A 21831-nucleotide genomic window follows, 5' to 3' on the forward strand; every position below is an offset into this window, starting at 1 on the left:
TTCTGGTAGTTCCCTTATTCTCAGTCTCCTCACTCTGCCACCCATCAACATCTGAAAAAAACACCTTACTGCAGGAAGCAGGCCTCTGTTACTCTGGAAAAGGGCACCTAGGCACACACACTGTGCAGTTTCTGAGTGGTGAGCAGAGGGCTCCTCATTTCACCAGATGTGCCATTTTCTTGGACCAAATTGATTCTGGAGTCCAGAGGAAGAATGAAATGTCTGCACGGGTATTTTTCTTTCCCGTTTTCTCCACCCACCTTCCCCGCCCTTTTTTGTTTAAAGGCTCCTGTTGAGCAATAGATTTCCTGTGATTAGCTCACTTAGTCCTGATTATAGCTCACTTCCTCCCAGGCATTAGCTGAAAGCAGCTTTCTGACAAGTTTTTATTCAGATGGTGCTACCTAGCCACAGCTCACTTCCTGCCCCATCTCTGGCAGCATGTGAGCTCAGGAGCTCAATTTGAAATTATTTCACCAATGCAGAAAAAATTCACAGAACCAGCAAATCCCAGGCTTGTCTTCTCCACGAACAGCACACAAAAAAAGCTGGAATACATTGCTTTCCAACTTGAAGCGTTTGGATCTGTGATATTTATTTAATCAGGTCCAAAAAGGAGCTTCCTGGAACAGTCTGACACTACCTTCAGAGGCTGAAAATGCCTCTTCATTTCAACTCAGACGTTTTGTGCAAATAAAACCCAGCAGTGGCAGACAAAGAATTACTTTCTTGCAAACTGGGCAAATGCACTTCAGAGATCTTCTGCCTGCCAAAAGAGGACAAGAGTAACCTTGACAATGGCCAGTGAGGGCCAGGAGGATGATCTGTGTTAAGGTTATTAAAAATATGTGTGCTGATGCTCCAGTACAACACTCCAAGGCTTCCCACCTCCAAAAAGGAAACCCCAACCTCCACAGGACTTGCTGGAACACTGCTTTCCAGCTTTTAGGAGGTTATCAGATACAAGTTTTTGGTCCTGTGACCAAACAGGTCCTTTCTTCACTGCCACATGTGACAGAGGCAAACCAGAAGACTCCCATGCTAAGGACAAGGACAGGAGAACCTCAGAGTCCTTTGCATGATCAGCCTGGATGCCCCACAGGAATCCCCAGCTGCCTTATCATTTTTCCTGAGTCACACAAATAGAAGGGAAAACGTAGCACGTGGAAAAAGAGCTGTAGTTTCACTGCCAAGGGAAAAAAGAGCCAGGAAAACAAAAAAAAAAAAAAGGGAGAAAAAAGCATGGTCAAATAGAAGGCATAGAAAATAGCAGAAAGAAAACTATATTTTGTTCAGAAGAAAGAACACTCTCTCCAAAGCTGTAATGAGATGTGCTTACCATGAACCAAGTTCTAGAAGACAAGCATTTTATTCATGGTTTATTTGAAAGTGTTCCTAAGGCTTGCTAAAGAAAAATATTCTTCAAACCCACCACCAAGGAAATACATTACCACCCAAAGCAATTCAACTATTGACCCCTTCAGGCTCCTAGCAGATGGGCACTGAAAATGAGCAACCAGCCTGCAAAAAATGTCATTTTTGAAATACAAACAGCAGTCTTCCAAGAAGCAAGCAGTGGTAGACATCCCCTTCTCATGCCCCAGCCAGCCAAGCCAAGCCAAGCAAGCCTGTTTCAGGTCCTCATCCCTCACTGTGACACAGCCAAGGGACACTTTCAGGTGACCACTGATAAAGATAAGTGAAGCTTCCACTAGCAGCATTCCAGACGAGATTCACTAAGTCTGTCTAGTTAGCAAAAAAAAAACCAAAAAAAAGAACCCCAAACCAACCAAAAACCCATCAACAACAAAAGCCATGAAACAGCAACAGCAGAAGCCTTGGTAAGAACAAATTTTTCAGGTTTTTTACTTTTTGAATATAGATGGCTAAGGTGGCCATATAATTTCTTAATTATTGGCCATGCTTTGTGACTGAAAAATGTATCAAAAAGGAAAAATCAGAAGAGGCACAGACCAGATGCAAGATGTGTAAAAGAGTCCTGGTAAAAGCCCCTTACTGTGTATAAAATTTAAGCAAATTAATTATACTTTACTTCACCATATAATGTGGCTATCTGTGAGTCTTCTGATACACCTCCACTTTTTCCCTTTGCCCCACACATAGCAATCAGATCCCACCTGAACTTTCTCCTTCCTCCAATGAATCTGGCCCCTTACTGTGTATAAAATTTAAGCAAATTAATTATACTTTACTTCACTATATAATGTGGCTATCTGTGAGTCTTCTGATACACCTCCACTTTTTCCCCTTTGCCCCACACATAGCAATCAGATCCCACCTGAACTTTCTCCTTCCTCCAATGAATCTGGCACTGTTGAGGTGCAGTGGCATATTTTATATTTTACCACTAGTGAACCAGAAAATCCTTCCCTGCTTTATGACCTCTGAAAACAGCTCAAGCACTAAATAAGGCAGAACCAGACAGACCTTGGAAGCGACTTCCCAACTGCCTTCACTTCCCATTTCCCCCAAGTTTGGCAGGAAAACCCCCTCAGCAAGGCTGCTCTGCTGCCTGTGCCAGGCACCTTGCTCGGAGAGGCTGGTGGAAGGCATGAAACCCAGAGGGCTGGGTTTGCCCCTCTGGCACAGGGCTGGGCAGTCACCACCCACCAGCTGAACCCAGGCCCTGCTTCATTTCTCACAGCCCACAGACACAGCTTCCTTCAAGGAGCCATTGTGCAACCCTGCATAATGAGAACGTGTGCTCTGAGGTGGTGAAAAAGCCAACTCAGCCCTCAGCAAGGAAACCACTGACTCCTGCTCTACCTGGTAGACAAGAAGATGACCATGAGCCAGCAATGTGCCCTTGTGGCCAAGAAGGCCAATGGCATCCTGGGCTGGCTCAGGAACAGCGTGGCCAGCAGGTCCAGGGAAGGGATTCTGCCCCTGTGCTCAGCCCTGGGGAGGCCACAGCTTGAGTCCTGTGTCCAGTTCTGGGCCCCTCAGCTCAGGAAGGAGATTGAGGTGCTGGAGCAGGTCCAGAGAAGAGCAAGGAGGCTGGGAAGGGATCCAGCACAAGTCCTGTGAGGAAGAAGATGCCCATGAGCCAGCAATGTGCCCTTGTGGCCAAGAAGGCCAATGGCATCCTGGGGTGCATTAGAAAGGGGGTGGTTAGTAGGTCAAGAGAGGTTCTCCTCCCCCTCTATTCTGCATTGGTGAGGCCACACCTGGAGTATTGTGTCCAGTTCTGGGCCCCTCAGTTCAAGAAGGACAGGGAAGTGCTTGAAAGAGTCCAGCACAGAGCTACTGAGATGATTAAGGGAGTGGAACATCTCCCTTATGAGGAAAGGCTGAGGGAGCTGGGGCTCTTTAGTTTGGAGAAAAGGAGACTGAGGGGTGACCTCATCAATGTTTTCAAATATGTAAGGGGTGAGTGTCAGGGAGATGGAGTTAGGCTTTTCTCAGTGGTGACCAGTGATAGGACAAGGGGTAATGGGTGTAAATTGGAGCATAGGAGGTTCAAGTTGAATATCAGAAAAAATTTTTTTACTGTAAGGGTGACGGAGCCCTGGAACAGGCTGCCCAGGGGGGTTGTGGAGTCTCCTTCACTGGAGACATTCAAAACCCACCTGGACACGTTCCTAGGGGATGTACTCTAGGGGGCCCTGCTCTGGCAGGGGGGGTTGGACTAGATGATCTTTCGAGGGCCCTTCCAACCCCTAGGATTCTATGATGATTCTATGATGATCAGTAATGCCACAGCCAGGACAGGACTCAGTGCTCTCCTGGATGTCATCAGCTTCCCTGGCTTCATCACCCAGCACAGAAGGGGCTCCACTTCCAAAGGTTTTGGTTTTAAATTGCAGAGCAGGAAGAGCCCTTGGGCAGCTCTGGGAATTGGCCCTGCTCTGGCAGGGGGGGTTGGACTAGATGATCTTTCGAGGTCCCTTCCAACCTCTAGGATTCTATGATTCTACCTCAAAACCTGAGTCAACCAAAGGCAGCCTGCAGCACCCACAGCACATGCAAATCCCTGATGCCAGGGGATCCTGCTTGCTCAGGTTTCACTGACTAGAAGACACTTTTCAGCCTTCATTTTCATGATCCGAGGTTTTTCTGGAGATCAAAAGAGAATGGGGGAAAAGGGCAAGCAGGGAAAGCTTAGCAAGAGAAACAATAATGAAGTATGCACCTCATCCTTTAGATTCTCTCCTAATTTAACCTGGCGTTTACAGGCAGGGAGGGATCACACATTCCAGAGCAAAAGTTATTTGAATAAAGGGTATAACACAGGAGGCTTGGTGCATTCACTGCTGTGTTTCTGACAGCATTCCCACTCAACAGAGTGATGGAACCACCCTCAAATGTCAGGCTGCTGGTGGTGTGGGGAGAGGTCACCTGTGGCTCTGGAGGCACCTGAGGCTGAAGCCTAATTTTTAACCTCTGGAAACATAACTGGGTTTTGGGAAAACAAGGCCATGCCTTACCCATCCATATTAGAAGTCCAGAGCTCACTGAAAGGAGAAGAAACACAGTGTACACCAGGATGACCAAAAAAAAAAGAAGGCATCCAAGATGAAGGGATCCACCTCTCCCTCATCACCCTGGCAGAGCTGTCAGCTGTCAGCTATGGAAAAAAGGAATAATAAGAGAAAAGACAAAGGGCAAAGAAGAGACAAATAACCCCTTTTCTGAAAAGCTATCTTTTTCAGATGCACTCAGGATAGAGCTCTTTGTGTCTCCCTAGTGGCTGGCCAAGGCTTTCTTCCACTTCAATTACTGCCAGCAGAGAGTGGGAACTTCAGCTCAGCTCAGCAGCCCCCAGGCCAAACCCTCCATGCTTCTTCCAGCACTGCCAAACAATGCCAGCCTGGAACAAAATGCCACAGTGGGAAATTCTGCCTCTTCTGAGTCATTTTTCTCAGACACAGTGTGCAACAGTGGACACCAGTACAGCCCTGCCACCCAGATGGTCACAACCAGTTGGAAGGGTTCACCAGTTTGCCAGAACCCCTGCCCGAACAGACCCAAGCTGAAGGTGCTTACTTCACACACACACTGGACATAAATTCAGACAGAAAGAGCTCAGTCTGCAAGAAATCAAATGCCAGGACCTAAAAATACAAAAAGAAGTGCAGAATGGCAACAGGTCTTTCAAAAAACCACCCCAAACCAAAAAAGAACACCAAAAATCCAAACCAGAGATGGCTTGGGTGGACGTAGCTGATTTTCTGATCATACTCTAACAGCACCATACAGAACACCAGAAATTCTTTCTCCTGGGAAAATTCTATTCCATTTGTGCCCTGACAAGTACAAGGCCTCCAAACACTCAGACTCAAACACTTGCAGGAGGTGAGACCCCTGCAAGCATCTCACTTCTGCACCATGCCAGTTCACCTGCAGGTGGCTAGGAAAGTTATTTTTGGCCAGTTTGCACAAAACTGTCCAAGTGTTAAACCCTCTTAGAAAGACCCAACTTCTAGACTTGATGTGGCCAAAATTACCTACACACACACCTCAGTGCCCAAGGCTGCAGAAAGCACTGCTGGTGCCAGAGCCAGGGGAGAGGAAGAATCCAAAGCAGTTTTTATTGCTGCAGTTACTTGGAAGAAACCTGGGAAGGGGACAGCAGCAAACCAGTTTTCCTGCAAACACTTGGCACTGGGGAGCCAGAGATCTTGATGGGGAAGGAGCAGGGCAGCCTCTGAGTTGGAAAGCAAGGCTGTGAGTTTACTTAAAAACAAAGAAAAAAAAAATACCCCAAACCAAGGAGGAAGGAATGCACTGAGGAAGGGGTCACCCCAAAACATCTTTACCAAAAGCTCAGGATGGCATCAGACATTACTACAAAAGCTCACTGAAAGTACTCCCAGGTAGAGCCACCTCACACTGCTGTTACAAGGTTGTCATGTTCAGAGAGAACACTGCTGAACTCTAAACTTTTGCAGATTTTATACAAAGAGACAAGTGATGAGCAGTGAACCTGCTCTCTCCTGGCATATTTAACATTATTAGCAGTGGTAAAGGTGTCTAGATGGGATGAATAACCAAATCCTGCAGTCTTTGCACAACAACATGGTCCATCCTTCCCCAGCAATAAATCATACAAAAAGCACAAACTGCAGCTACCACAACTCACCACAAATTTCTGAGATCTCTGAGCACAAAGTTTTGACATAAGGACCTGTGTTCATCAACAGAAAAAACTGAACTGCTGTACCACAGGGAAAAGGACAAGTGCCTCTGTCAGAGATGAGCAGCCAAGCCAGAATCCTCTTGGTGGCACTGCCCAGGTTTGCCTCCCATCATAGAATCATAGAATCCTAGAATCCTAGGGGTTGGAAGGGACCTCAAAGATCATCTAGTCCAACCCCCCCTGCCAGAGCAGGGCCCCCTAGAGTACATCCCCTAGGAACGTGTCCAGGTGGGTTTTGAATGTCTCCAGTGAAGGAGACTCCACAACCCCCCTGGGCAGCCTGTTCCAGGGCTCCGTCACCCTTACAGTAAAAAAATTTTTTCTGATATTCAACTTGAACCTCCTATGCTCCAATTTACACCCATTACCCCTTGTCCTATCACTGGTCACCACTGAGAAAAGCCTAACTCCATCTCCCTGACACTCACCCCTTACATATTTGAAAACATTGATGAGGTCACCCCTCAGTCTCCTTTTCTCCAAACTAAAGAGACCCAGCTCCCTCAGCCTTTCCTCATAAGGGAGATGTTCCACTCCCTTAATCATCTCAGTAGCTCTGCTCTGGACTCTTTCAAGCACTTCCCTGTCCTTCTTGAACTGAGGGGCCCAGAACTGGACACAATACTCCAGGTGTGGCCTCACCAATGCAGAATAGAGGGGGAGGAGAACCTCTCTTGACCTACTAACCACCCCCTTTCTAATGCACCCCAGGATGCCATTGGCCTTCTTGGCCACAAGGGCACATTGCTGGCTCATGGGCATCTTCTTGTCTACCAGGACCCCCAGGTCTCTTTCACCTACACTGCTCTCCAGCAGCTCAGCCCCCAACCTATACTGGGACATCGTGTTGTTCTTCCCCAAATGCAAAACTCTACACTTCCCCTTGTTGAATTTCATCATGTTCCTCCCTGCCCAACTCTCCAGCCTGTCTAAGTCTCTCTGAATGGCAGCACAGCCTTCTGGTGTGTCAGCCACTCCTCCCAGCTCAGTGTCATCAGCAAACTTGCTGAGGGTACATTCTATACCCTCATCCAAGTCGTTGATGAAGATATTGAACAACACCGGTCCCAGTACCGACCCCTGAGGGACTCCACTGGTCACACACCTCCAACCAGATTCTGCCCCATTGACTACAACTCTCTGACTCCTTCCTTTCAACCGGTTCCTGACCCACCTCACTACCTGATCACCAAACCCATACTTGATCAACTTATCTACAAGGATGCTGTGAGAGACGGTGTCAAATGCTTTACTGAAATCAAGATAAACCACATCTACCGCTCTTCCATCATCTATCCACCTAGTAATTTCCTCATAGAAGGCTATGAGGTTAGTCAAACATGATTTACCCTTGATAAAACCATGCTGACTGCTCTTGATGACCCCCATGTCCTTGATATGCCTGGAGATAGTGACAAGAACAAGTTGTTCCATCACCTTTCCAGGGATGGAGGTGAGGCTGACCGGTCTATAGTTACCCGGGTCCTCCTTCTTGCCCTTCTTGTAGACTGGAGTGAAGTGACCATTCAGTGACCTGTGCCATTCAGAGAGCCAAAACACTCATTTTAAACCTATAAAGAATAATTTATGTTCAAAAACCTGGATGCCAGATTGAGGCTCTCTCCACCTTTTTTTTTTTTACAGTAATTCCTAGTAAAGCTACTTCTCTCACTCATCTTAATCCTCAAAAGGCTTTTATCTACAATGCTGAAGAAACAAATCCAAACCAACTAGAACTGTGTGCACAAATTAAATCCAAAACTAGATTTTAAAAAATCAAGCCAAAAAAGCTTAAAATTTTATCAGCATTCCAAGCTAACCTGGCATTATTCCTCATAAGCTGAGGTGGAATCTAATTTTTGCCACACCTACAACTGGATGAGCCAATAAGCATGGGAAAAAAAACCCAAAAAACAACCCAACCTCTTCTGTGCATTATTGCTACTTCATCTGCTTCTTACAGTTCAAAAATGAAATATATGATAAAAATACCCCAAACATATATGTATGTAAATCAACTTACAGTGGTTTAAGCACCAATTGTGAATGTTAAAATAAATGTATTGAATTTTCAAAGTGGTGTAGTACATGCAAGATGTTTATGTTAGCACACTTGCCAGAAGTTACAACTTTCTCACTGCTTTCCTGGTGAAGAACTAGACACAAATTACCTCTAGCTCTCCACAACTGTTTATATAGGATGCTGCAGCACCAGGACCACAGAAATCAATTAATCACCTCAAGAACAAAATAACTTTTAAAGACTAAAAACACAAAATGAAGAACACAGCTATCAACCAGATAGACAAAAGACTGTGAAAGTTACAGCAACACAGGGTACCCAACTACTCTGTGAAGTAGAAGGAAGCTGTCAAGTTAAAATAATATTTAAACAGTTGAAAAAACATACTCTTGAACTTGGAAAGCTGCATAACACTTTTCAACCTATATATAACACTGTACAAATGATGACAGAAGTGTAGCTCAGAGGCTAAAGCAGAGAACAAACACCATGTGAAGAGGCTCTGACACTGGTGTTCTTTGAGCATCTTATCTATCTTAGGATTTATACAACATGTTAAACGTGATCCTACTGAACCAAGTGGTTCCTTAGGGTGCTTTGTATTAGCAGTGTTTCAGGTGTCTCAGTTCAGCAAGGCCTGGGCTGGCTAGGCAAGGACACCTGGAGAAGTTTAAGTGGTCCTGGTTTCACCTCTCATAACCCTGGGACCTGTTCAATAGAAGATGAGTGAAATCCTTCTGGGCAGCTTAGTAAGGGCTCAGTGAAACATTACAGAGCAAAAGTAAAGCTTCAAAAGAAGCACTTTTGTGAGGCTGAGGCATTCACAAACAACACAGACACCATTCTCAGTCCTAGCTCTGTCTTAGGTTGGGGGCTGAGCTGCTGGAGAGCAGTGTAGGTGAAAGAGACCTGGGGGTCCTGGTAGACAAGAAGATGCCCATGAGCCAGCAATGTGCCCTTGTGGCCAAGAAGGCCAATGGCATCCTGGGGTGCATTAGAAAGGGGGTGGTTAGTAGGTCAAGAGAGGTTCTCCTCCCCCTCTATTCTGCATTGGTGAGGCCACACCTGGAGTATTGTGTCCAGTTCTGGGCCCCTCAGTTCAAGAAGGACAGGGAAGTGCTTGAAAGAGTCCAGCACAGAGCTACTGAGATGATTAAGGGAGTGGAACATCTCCCTTATGAGGAAAGGCTGAGGGAGCTGGGTCTCTTTAGTTTGGAGAAAAGGAGACTGAGGGGTGACCTCATCAATGTTTTCAAATATGTAAGGGGTGAGTGTCAGGGAGATGGAGTTAGGCTTTTCTCAGTGGTGACCAGTGATAGGACAAGGGGTAATGGGTGTAAATTGGAGCATAGGAGGTTCAAGTTGAATATCAGAAAAAATTTTTTTACTGTAAGGGTGACGGAGCCCTGGAACAGGCTGCCCAGGGGGGTTGTGGAGTCTCCTTCACTGGAGACATTCAAAACCCACCTGGACACGTTCCTAGGGGATGTACTCTAGGGGGCCCTGCTCTGGCAGGGGGGGTTGGACTAGATGATCTTTGAGGTCCCTTCCAACCCCTAGGATTCTAGGATTCTAGGATTCTTGCCTCCAGTAGCAATTACAAAGCAGATGAAGATGTCTGTGAGGATGAGACTGAACTCCCATAAACCAGCCCTCAACGAGTGTCTGCTCTCCATAAAAAACACAAAAACCCATTCATGAAATGGAGGCTTCTGTCCACGAGGTCCTCACACTGCCCCAAGAAAGAATTAAAGCTGGGAAGAGATCCCCAGGTAGCTGGGAGGCTCTGCTGCCACGCAAGGGATGCACCACGGCAGTCTGTGGAAAAAAAAACAAGAAGAAGAAAAGCAGCACACGGGCTGTGCCACCAACACCAAAACTGAAGCCTTGGGTTACAGCATCACCTTCATCTTCAGCACCAGCTGAGCCCCACAGGAAGATAAAGGATATCTCAAGGAGGCATCACTGTGATAGTCTGCTCCTTAGTCTGGGGGTACTGCAGACAGCAAGGCTCCAAAAATCAGTTTAAAAGAGTTCTTACACTGAAGCTGATGCCCAGCATGAAAGATGCCCTGGTGGCCTGGCCCAGCACAACAGCTTCAGGCTTCCAAGTCTTCCTCTTCTTCATTTACAACACTACTGGCTGCTACCAGTGAGTCTGGAAATACACGTGAGGGCATAAAATATTTTTGGGGGGAAAACTGAGCGTGGAAGATATGGTTATGGAAGTTCTGTGATTATTAAAATTCAAACATTCTTTTAAAAGAAAAAAATTTTTTTAAATATTCTCCTCTCATTAAAAAAAATATTTTAAATTATTTTAATTTTTTTATTAAAAAAAAAAATACTTTAAATATTTTTAAAAAATTAACCCTAACATAATCTCTTTGGAAATGGTCAACTTTCCAAGAGCTAAGAGAAATTTCAAGGGGAAAATTTTCTCAAGTCCTTTCAAGTCTCTGGAGGAAACAGGAAGTGAATTTCAGCAAGCCATTTCAATAGAGTGAAATATAGATAAAGATCTCTATCAAATTTGGCAAAAGAGACAGAGCCCACAAGGTCAGAGTTTGAGCAGCCACTTGCCACCAGGCTGTCACTGCACTGCTTGGTGGTCAGCAGCCCCCTTGAGCCCAAAAGGAAAGCCCTGACCATACCCACCCCTCACTTAGGAAATTAAAAACATAAACAAGAGAAAGGCACAATGAGAATAAACAATGCTGACAAATGACAAAACCATTAAGGATTAGGGAGAGAAAGCTATTTCATCAGCATAGGAAACCCCATCACTCTTGTCCAGCAGTCACAGGGAAAAAAAAAATCACATCTATTTTCAACAACATCACTATTTTCTGACAAGCATCACTTCAGAGCAGCAGTGAGGAAATGAAAAAAAAAATCATTTAAATCCTCTTAGTGTTAATACAAATTTTGTTTTGCTGGAGTAAAAAAAACAAAACACATCATTGCCACGAATTAGACCAAAATAAAAAAATAATTCCATCTTGTTATTTTTGCTTATCCTTCATTCTTTTAGCTTATTCCCCAAACCTTCTAAATTATTTAAGATACTAAACTTTTATTTCATTAAATGCTCCAAGGTCAAGTCACACTGCTGTGGCTGGGCTATCACACAGGTGTCTTATCTCTTCCACCAGCAATACTGAACCCAGTTTTCCCAAGCAGGAGTACATTTGCTTCTGCTGCAAAAGGATTGCAAGAGTTCTCAGTGCACACACAAGCCAAGGAGAATGAGAATTAGGCCTCTAAGTAAAATAATTGAGAGTGGGTAAGTATTAATAAGTAAGAAAATAAAATACATCACAACCACACTCAGAAATACACTTATGAAGAAAGCATCCGAAGCAGCTGTCCTGAAATATTCTGAATTTTTACTTTCCATTTCCAACAGCTACCTGGAAGAAATACTCTTACACCTAAAAATCTTAACACCAAACCTCTCAAAAAACCCCAACCCAACCAGCACTATATCATATATATGAAAACCCTGCAAATATCTCCAGAGGAGCTGGAACAGAGCATTCAGCAGCACAGCCAGCACAAACTTCAGTTACTGCAGAACAGCCCTCACGCTGCTGTATCCCCCACAACCTGCCAGAAACAAAAATCTGGAGGTATTTGCAAGAATTTCCTGACTGCAACAGTCCAGGCCCTCTTCTTCACCACAAGGAATTACTTCCTAAGACTGGGCATCAGTATCAAAGAGCATGTTAGCACCAGATTAAAATTATCTCTTCTTGTTGCTAAGTGTCTTCAAACCCTCTGAATTTCACCTGCACCCTTGAGTGGAAAAAGCAAAGAGACAAGAAGATTTTACTGAGCATTTCACATTTGGTGATAAAATCCCAACTCCAAAAATCAAACATTTCCCAAATTTAACTTTTTTAACAGTGACACCCAGCATTTCATACATCGCAAGAAAAAATAATTCTATTTTCTCTGCCACTGAAACTCATGCAAGGACTTTTTTTACTCCACCAGTTCAGTTCCCTGATGCAGATCAAAATGCCCCAGCACCAGCTCATTGGAGTGGGGAGAAACAACTGGTTTGGGGCCAGAGGAGAACAAGACTCTCTCCTTTCCCCTTCCAACCCAAATCCCTGGGTGTAAAAATCAAAAAGCACCCTGACAGTTGCATATTTCTGGCCTAAATTAGTTGCAGAGGGTGGATTTAATCCTGGCAAAAATCCCTATTTAACACTGGTGGAAAACACCAAGTATTTAATGAGCTGCAATCAGCCTGTTGGCTCCCAGCACCACAGCACCAGCCTCGGAGGAGCAGGGAGGGAGTCAGCCAGGTTCAGGAGACCCAACTAAAATCCAAAAGTTTGGGAGCTGCCCGAGCTGAGCAGTGACCCCACTGCTGTGCTCTGCATTCCCAAGTGAGGTGAGCTGCACAACTGCAATCACATCTTTTTATGCCAGAGGAAGCTGCTGCTGAACTGGGCAGCATCTCCCTGCAGGCTCCCAGCACCCCAGCAGTGGGAAAGCTGCCTTAGCACAAGCACTTGGAACAATATTTTCTTGTGAATCAGCCAAAAAAAGGGCTTCCAGACACATAGCTGGGATGCTGTATGGGTGACTGTTCTCCCTCATCAATCTTCCCTACTCCAGCACCTTCAGAGAGTGTTTGCTGCTGGCATTTCAGGCAAAATGCCTAAAATGTGACTTGCCCACAGCAGGACAGGGGGATCCTTTCTGTGATTGCCTAAATGCCAAAAAGGTCCCTTTTCAGCAGCACAGAAATTGTTTTTCCTTGATTCTGATATCCTGAATCCTGGCAAAAAGGTCAGAAGTATTTCCTTTCTTGTCCTGTGAATTCCTGATTGGTCAAATGGTTTAAAACAGAAGAAAAGGTTGAAAGATTCTTACTTCTCCTTTTACTTTTCCACTAACGTTTTAGAACTTTAAAAGTTCCTCTCTTTAAAACACAAATTATAGGTTTGTTGGGTTGTTTTGTTTTTTTTTTTCACACTCTAAAGCAGGTATCACACAAGCTGAGATATTACACAGAATATTAAAGCAGATATTACACAGTTCAGCCCCTTCCAGTGAGCTATTTCCACAAGAAGCTGCCCAGCTGCCTTCTTTCTGAGCTCCAGGTAAGACAAGGTCCCCAGAAGACCCCTGTAAAAGAAGCTGGACTTTCACAGCACACAGGCTTAGGGGAAATTTCATTCCCCCAGGTTCTCACTTTATGAGAGAACTTTTCAAGAGGAAAGGACTTAAACATTCAAGGGTGGTTTTACAACACATCTTCCAGCAACAGTCTTTTCTCTCCATCCAGAGATACCTCTGTTAAAGCAGTTCTAGAGTGACTGTAAATGAAGAAGAAATACAACTTAAGAAGAATAGATTTTTTTGCAAAATAAACCCCATGCTACTGGGCAAAACTCTGAGTTCACTCATTGAAGCAGCTGTGGCCAAGCCTGTGTAAGCTGCCAGCTGGAAACTCCTTTGGGCACACATGAAGTCAAACATCCAGTACCTAACCAGGAAGCAGAAAACTTCAGGAAATTAAAAAAAAAAAAGTAGGAGTTGAACTGGAAAGGTTTTTTACTGTATTTCCATCCCCTAATATACCTGCCAGCTGCCCTCTTGCTGGTTGACATGTGAAAAACCCTTTTCAGACACAGAATGTCCCTTTCTCAGTCATACTCCCTGTTGCCCTAACGAGGTGTTTCCTTCCTACATCTGCTGTTCTTCAAAATGAAACTACAGAATCAGAAATAATCAAAACCTGTCTTATCAAAATAACTCCCCTGAAGGTAAGAAACGATTTTTGACAACTGGCAGAGACAAAAGCCCTGACCAGAGATTCAAATCCAGTGCCACAGGGCAGCCCCAGCACCTCAGTACCAAACTTGGGCTGTTCAAGCATCCCACTTGGGGCAAAATTCTCATTTCCAGAGCTCCATCAACACCAGTGCTGGGGCTTAGGCTTTTTGGGAAATTATGACACAAAGCACCCTGATACTTTCAGGGAGTCTTAGATTGAATTTCCCTAGTTAGGTGTGTTCATTAAAACAGCTCTAAGCATCAGTACAGCATAGCAGCTGAAACAGAGATTTTTTTAAAAGCATTTGGAAAGTTATGAACACGGGTTAGATGCATCAGTTGGAGAATTTCAAAAGCCACTTGACTTGCCTGAAGAAAAAAAGAAGCCTCACTAATTTCTGAAGCATTTCAACTTCCATTACCTTAGCCTCAGCATAAGGAATTCCTGTTGGGAATTTGCAGCTAGTGGGGCCAATGACCCAAAATTTACCTAAGCAGAAAGAAATCGACTCCTGTCAATTTTAAGACACATTCCTAACATTTAAATCTCCGCCCATCTGCCAGGTGAGACCTTTTTTAAGGCCAAATTAGTCCCCCTTCCCAGCTGGGAAGACAGAAAGAAGCTGAGGACCTGGGGTGATGGACTTAAAACACCTGGCAATGCAGAGCCAGAGTTGGGCCACCAAGCAGCGTTTCCAGCTCCCAGGGACAATACACTTTCCCCTACATCAGCCTAAATGCAAACACCACACTGGGTATTTTCCAAGTAGAGTGAGGTACAACTTGAGGTAAAATCATGCTCTGAGGTCTCACAAGCCTTGAGCAGTGAAGCAAGGTTTGAGTATCCATGGTGAGCTCAGTCTTGGCCCCAGTTAGGGCAGGTCACTCTTATGCTGACCTGAAAGCACTCACTGCCTCTCAGCACCTGCAATTAAATCCAAATAAGAGCTTTCTAAGAATCTGACAACACAGCAACCTTAGGACACTTTAATTCTAAACAGACAAGCACAATAAGAATCCTGTGGCCTTCTGAGAACACTGCAGTGTTTTCTTGCTCAAAGACAGCCTTCAAAACTGGTGCCTTGCCCAAGGCCTTTTGTGGGTGCTGGGGTCCTTCACCCTTCATAGAATCCTAGAATTGGCTGGGTTGGAAGGGACCTCAGAGCTCACCAAGTCCAACCCTTGCTCCACTCCCCCCGTGGTTCCCAGCCCATGGCACTGAGTGCCACATCCAGGCTCTTTGGAAATATCTCCAGGGATGGAGAATCCACCCCTTCCCTGGGCAGCCCATTCCAATGTCTGATCACCCTCTCCAGAAAGAAATTCTTTCTAATGTCCAACCTAAACCTCCCCTGGCACAACTTGAGACCTCTTGTGCCCTCTTGTCTTGCTGAGAGTTGCCTGGGAAAAGAGCCCAACCCCCCCCTGGCTCCAACCTCCTTTCAGGGAGTTGGAGAGAGTGATGAGGTCTCCCCTGAGCCTCCTCTTCTCCAGCCTCAACACCCCCAGCTCCCTCAGCCCTTCCTCACAGGACTTGTGCTGGATCCCTTCCCAGCCTCCTTGCTCTTCTCTGGACCTGCTCCAGCACCTCAATCTCCTTCCTAAACTGAGGGGCACCTCAGTTCCCCACCTCCTGTTCCCCTGCACAAGCCCAGCTGCCCCCAACAGCACCTCAAGAGTCCAGAGCTTCCCCTCTGGATGTGCTCCCCTTCCCCTGTGGCCTCCCCCTGCCAGAGGGCTGGGGAAAACACCACTTCACAGGGACTGGAAAGCTCAGAGCCTCCCCCACGGTGTTTCCCTGGGTCAAACCCAGGCAGCAGGGGCCAAGCACTGCACTGGGGTAAGGGCTGCAGAGTTTCTGGGGGTCAGCCTGGCACCCCAAGCACTTGGGAGTCATCAGCTTCTCTTCAGGAGCTCTGCACTTCACAGGCCAAGGGGTAACCTCAGGGTTGGTGAAGTTCAACCTAACTGAGCTGTTACAGTCACTCCACAGCAGGAGGTGCAGAAACCTCCCCAGGAGCAGACACTGCAAAGCACTGAGTGGGAAGGAGGCACCCTGGCTGGAAAACTAAACATGGAGCTTGCTGCAGCCTTTCTGAATCTCTCTCCTAGCCCAAAAGAGTGCCTCTGCCTTGACAAAAACAGAGCAGAAACCATGCCAGCAACCATGTTTCTAGAAAAAGAAGGGAAAGCTCCACAACCACCTTCTTTTAGCAGCTCAGTCACACCTTTTCCCAGCTGCCCTCTGCAACTCAGTTCACTGGGATGCATCCAAACACACTCTGCCTGGAGGTCCACAACCTCTCCCCATCCCGTGCCCCCCACCACTGCCTGCACTTCCAAAACCTGCTGCCTGCAACCCAGATGCTGACCCCAAAGTTTTCCCCTCTGCAGGGGTTCTCACTGGGCCCAGCCATGCAGAGCAACCTCTCTGCAGCTCGGGGTGGTTTGCAGAACAAATGGCTTTTTCTTTGTTGTGGCTGCCACACAGACGTGGTAATAATTGTGTGTGTGGTAAGAAACAAGAAGATACTGGCACAGAAACCTCCTAATGAAGGGGGGAAAAATATTACAGAGAAAGAAAAAAAAAAAAAAACACAAAAAACCCCAACTAACACAACAAAGAGTGACAAAAGAACTCTGGCTGAAGCAGAAGTCTCTCTTATCAGTAGTAAAGGATACAGACACATAGCATCAACACCCTTAACATTCATCCAGAAACCAAAAGGTGCTTGAATGATTTTATCTTTTAAATATAACCGAAAAGCTGACTTAAATGCAAGGGCTTTTTTTTTAAAGGATACACTTTAACACAAGCAGCAGACGTGACCTGCCACACATGGCCACAGCATTCCCCCCCCAGCCCAGCACCCATCCCCAGGAGGTAACAGGAGCAGAAGGAAACTCCCCCAGCTGGCCCAGAACCCAAGCTGACACTTGGTACCAATGTCACCTGGGGTCACTCAGCCTCTGACAAAGCAACTCAGGCAGCACATGCACCCAGACACGGTGCACTGCAGTAAAAAGTGCATTATTCCCCACTTAACAGCCCAAGGTTTTGATTCAAAAAATATCAGCACAAAGCCAAGTCAAACTGCCCATATAATACACCCAACCAGATCTCAGTTACTTTTCCTCAAGCATTTCTTGTTCTGGCCTCAAGAACTGAAATATCCAACCAGTGAACTTCAGAGCAAGGCTTTTCCTTCCTCTAAAACATTACTCAGTGATTTTTTAATTTTTCTTAAAGATTCAATGCAAAAACTCTGAAGCTAAAGGCTTTACATTTTTACATCTCTGCATGCTTCTGCTTCAGTATGTTAGTCTGTAATAAAGAAATTAAAAAAAAAATAAAGAAATTACTAATCTGTCAGTTCTCTGGTAACCTAAAACTGGAGCAGCTCCTTTGGTTATACACAGATATTTCCCAACCTGCCTCCACAATATCTCTGTGAGTTAAATACCTCCACCTCCTACAGGAAGAAACAGAATCACAAAGTGGTTAGTCCCCATTTTTCAGGGAGTCACCATTCCCTGGCTCACACTGTTGAGGACACTTTATCCTGCAAAGGAGATGCTAAACTTCAACACCAGCGGCCACACTTTTTCATCTATACAATAAACAAACAAAAACCAAAGCAAAACCCACAAATACACACGAAATATAAAAACAAAAAGATAAAAACCCCACAATATACTATGCTTGAATTGTGTCTAACATGCACCATCTCCAAAATGCGTGGCCAGCAGGTCAAGGGAGGGGATTCTCCCCATCTGCTCCACCCTTGTGAGACCCCACCTGGAATGCCACGTCCAGTTCTGGAGCTCCCAACACAGGGAGGACAGGGAGCTGTTGGAGCAATCCAGAGAATGGCACAGTGATGATCAGAGGAGCAGCTCTCCTATGAGAATAGGCTGAGAAAGTTGGGTTTGTTCAGCCTGGAGAGCAGAAGGCACCAGGGAGCCCTTGGAGCACCTTCCAGTGCCTGAAGGGGCTCCAGGAAAACTGGGGAGGGACTTGGGACAAGGGCCTGGAGGGATGGGACCCTCCGAGGGGGAAGGGTTTGCAGCTGGGAGAGGGGAGATGGCGAGGAGATCTTGGGCAGGGAGGGAGGGAGAAATTGTTTGGGGTGAGGGTGCTGAGCCCCAGGTTGTCCCCAGAAGCTGTGGCTGCCCCATCCCTGGCAGTGTTGAAGGTTGGATGGGGCTTGGAGCAGCCTGGGCTGGGGGAGGTGTCCCTGCCCATGGCATGGGGGGTTGTAACAAAATGATCTTTTAGGTCCCTTCCAACCCAAGCTGTGCTATGAAAATGATTTCTGAAATGATGCAATATCTGGACTGTCTTCAGTCAGGGAGAGGCAGCCCGTGAAGGGGCTCAGATGGCCACAGGCTCAGTGGAAGGTGCTCCCTGAGTGCCAGGTGATCAGCTCCCTGCTCCCGGACAAACCTTGGGGCAGTCCCTTGCACCTCCCTGCCCAAACCAGACTTCATTCTCCCTGCTCCACAAACAGCTCGCCGTGAAAACAAACCGTCCAGTCTGGCTTTGACAGAGCAAATACAAAAAGCGGTAACAAAAATAAAGCAGAAAACGTCGGGCGGAAAAAAAAAAAAAAAAAAAACCAAAAAAAAACCAAAAAAACCAAACCCGAACAACTAACAACAACAAAAGCCCAACAAGCAGGTGAGGGGCACAAAGAGTTCTCCAGCAGGGAGGGCAAGAGGCGGTCTCACGGCAGCCCAGGTACCGCGGGGGGACACGCAACCTGCCCGGGGGGGCTCAGCAGGGATTTCTAACAGCAATACCCGCACCGACCTCTCCTTCTCCTTCTCCTTCCCCCTCCCCGGGATTAACGAGACTCAGAGCCCCCCGGAGCGGCGCTGCCCCCGGAGGGGGCTGTCCCGGGGCTGTGGGGCCGAGGCGGGGCCCAGCGAGGCCCACAGGAAGCAGCGGGCTGGGAGCTCCGGCCCCGCACCGCCACCCTCCTGCAGCACCCGCGGACGGGAGGGACGCCCTGGGCCCGTCCCGCGGCGGGGACAGCGGAAGCTCCGGGACGGGGTGGGGACGGGGAGCCGCCTCCCGTGCTCGCCGAGGGCCCGACCGGGAAGGAGAGGGGGGGGAGGAGGAGAGGAGGGGGACGGGCGCTCCACAAAGGAAAGCGGGAGAAGGCGCGGCCGGCAGGTGGGAGCGGACTCACCGGGCTGGGGCGGCGCCTGCCGCCTGAGAGGACGGAGGGGCTGGCGAGCGGGGCGCGGCCGCCACACGGCGCCTGTGCGATGGCGGCGGCGGGACCCACCGGGGAGGAGGAGGAGGAGGGAAGAGGGAGGAGGAAGGAGGAGGCGGCGGCGGCAGGAGCCGGAGGGGGAAGCGGAACCGCCGCGCGTGGCCACAGCCCGCGAGGGCGGGCGGGGGCGGGGCGCCGCGCACAGGACTACAACTCCCGGCAGGCACCGCGACCGCGCAGGAAGTGACGCAGCAACACTGGGGATATCGGGGGAGGGGGAACAGAGCCGGGGGTCCCGGGGAGGATCGGGGGTGCGGGGCCTCAGGGCATCCCGGAGCACGGCCCGGGGGGGGGGTCCTGGAGGATTCCTATAGATACGCGGCGTTCACACACACACCTAACAACGCCACCAAGCCTGCGCCCCGCTGCAGGGGGCAGGGGACAAACGCCCCCCGGACCAGGAAAGCCGCTCCGAGGGCTCCGTGCGGTGTTTCGGGTCTGTCCCTGAGGCCATGGGGTGGTGGCACCCAGCCCGCACGCCAGCTCCAGGGTGGGCAGGGTGCAGCCCCTCCTGCCTGCTGCTCCCACTGGAAGGGGCGGCACAGGGACCCCTCTGCCCTCCCCACACCCGGGGCAGCGGCTCCGCTGCCAGCCCGGGCCTGAAGACACCGCGGATTTATCCACGAGAAGGAAGAGGACACGCGTGAGGCAGCTCCTCGGTGTCAGGGCCTCAGGGAACAGCAGCTGATGGCTTCCACTGCAGCCCAAACCTCCCGGAGAGACGGGACCAGGCTTCCCAGTGCTTCCTGACAACTCTCCCGGCTCTCTCCCTCATCACTCTCTCCAACTCCCTGAAAGGAGGTTGGAGCCAGGGGGGGTTGGGCTCTTTTCCCAGGCAACTCTCAGCAAGACAAGAGGGCACAAGAGGTCTCAAGTTGTGCCAGGGGAGGTTTAGGTTGGACATTAGAAAGAATTTCTTTTAGGGAGAGGGTGATCAGCCATTGGAATGGGCTGCCCAGGGAAGGGGTGGATTCTCCATCCCTGGAGATATTTAAAAAGAACCTGGATGTGGCACTCACTTTGGCCTGGATCAGGAACAGCGTGGCCAGCAGGTCCAGGGAAGGGATTCTGCCCCTGTGCTCAGCCCTGGGGAGGCCACAGCTTGAGTCCTGTGTCCAGTTCTGGGCCCCTCAGCTCAGGAAGGAGATTGAGGTGCTGGAGCAGGTCCAGAGAAGAGCAAGGAGGCTGGGAAGGGATCCAGCACAAGTCCTGTGAGGAAGGGCTGAGGGAGCTGGGGGTGTTGAGGCTGGAGAAGAGGAGGCTCAGGGGAGACCTCATCACTCTCTACAACTCCCTGAAAGGAGGTTGGAGCCAGGGGGGGGTTGGGCTCTTTTCCCAGGCAACTCTCAGCAAGACAAGAGGGCACAAGAGGTCTCAAGTTGTGCCAGGGGAGGTTTAGGTTGGACATGAGAAAGAATTTCTTTCTGGAGAGGGTGCTCAGCCATTGGAATGGGCTGCCCAGGGAAGGGGTGGATTCTCCATCCCTGGAGATATTTCAAAAGAGCCTGGATGTGGCACTCAGTGCCATGGGCTGGGAACCACGGGGGGAGTGGAGCAAGGGTTGGACTTGAGGAGCTCTGAGGTCCCTTCCAACCCAGCCCATTCTAGGATTCTAGGATTCTATGATTACTGCAGAGCTGATGCTCACCAAACACTCGTTCCTACAGCCCTGCCTTTATTCAGCCCCAGGAACAGGACTGCAGGGACCTTGTGGCTGCTTCCTCCTGCAGGCCAGGGCTGTCTTCACTGCTCTTTGTAGTCTGCTTTGTTGCCTTCCTAGCCTGACTCACCCAAGAGCAAACCTCTGCTCATTTGTCTCTGCATGCACCTCTCAGATGTCAGAACTTCTCACTTCCCTCAGCCCTTCCAGCGTCCCTTCCCTGTAAGGTGCCCTGGCTTCCTCTTGCTGCCTCAGGTCGTTTACTCCTGTGCCCACTCAGCTCCTGCTCCAAACTCTTCTCAGAATCCTTGTCCCTCTCCCATTCTTCTTTTTCTCCAGGCACATATTTTTAAAGAAACAATAACCCTTTTTTCTTTCTTTTTTGTTTTGTTTCGTGTGGTTTTGTTGTTGCCGTTATAGCCATTTGTGATTCAGAAAGCCTTGACACACTCCAGCCCTTCCTCTTTCCTTCTTTCCTCTCAGTGCTGTGATTCCATCTGTGAGCACATTAATGATGCACAGATCCCTCTCTGACCATTTTCTCTCTGTTCTCTTGCTGAGAATCCAGTCACCTCCTTTCTGTCTCCCAAGCTGCCAGAGTTTTTTCACAGAGCAGCTGCCTCAGGGCTCTTCCTCCCTGTCCCCAGCAATCCCTGTGGGGCTGCACCTCCATCCCCCTGTGTCTGACACCTCAGGGCCTGCTGGACCCACTGCCTGCCTAACAGCAAAAGCTGAACTGGAAAATTCCTCTCTGATTAGCACTACAATAGTTAGTACACTTATTAACAACTTTTCAAGAAAAAAACTTGTCTATTTATAAGGCAAATGCTGCAGCTTTGAAAGCAGCAGGTACTTGATATTTGCCCCACTGAGAATATCTGCCATTTCTCCCTTATTTTACATTAATCAG

At 48.0% G+C, this 21831-nt stretch overlaps 2 protein-coding genes across 3 annotated transcripts in view; one reads left to right on the forward strand and one right to left on the reverse strand.

The window, feature by feature from the left end:
- The window catches only part of PAK2 (p21 (RAC1) activated kinase 2), a 51013-nt gene extending 31657 nt beyond the window's left edge, over positions 1-19356 (reverse strand). The window contains exon 1 of one of the 2 annotated variants that reach the window (XM_071751566.1): positions 19175-19356. The gene's annotated coding sequence lies outside the window, so the exon portion shown is untranslated. The remainder of the gene's footprint in view (positions 1-19174) is intronic. The other variant, XM_071751565.1, reaches the window with a different exon arrangement.
- Positions 1-21831, forward strand: part of RNF168 (ring finger protein 168) — a 439984-nt gene that overhangs the window by 358366 nt on the left and 59787 nt on the right. The window lies entirely within an intron of this gene.

The sequence above is a fragment of the Heliangelus exortis genome, chromosome 9, assembly GCF_036169615.1.
Source record: "Heliangelus exortis chromosome 9, bHelExo1.hap1, whole genome shotgun sequence".
Lineage (NCBI taxonomy): Eukaryota > Metazoa > Chordata > Aves > Apodiformes > Trochilidae > Heliangelus > Heliangelus exortis.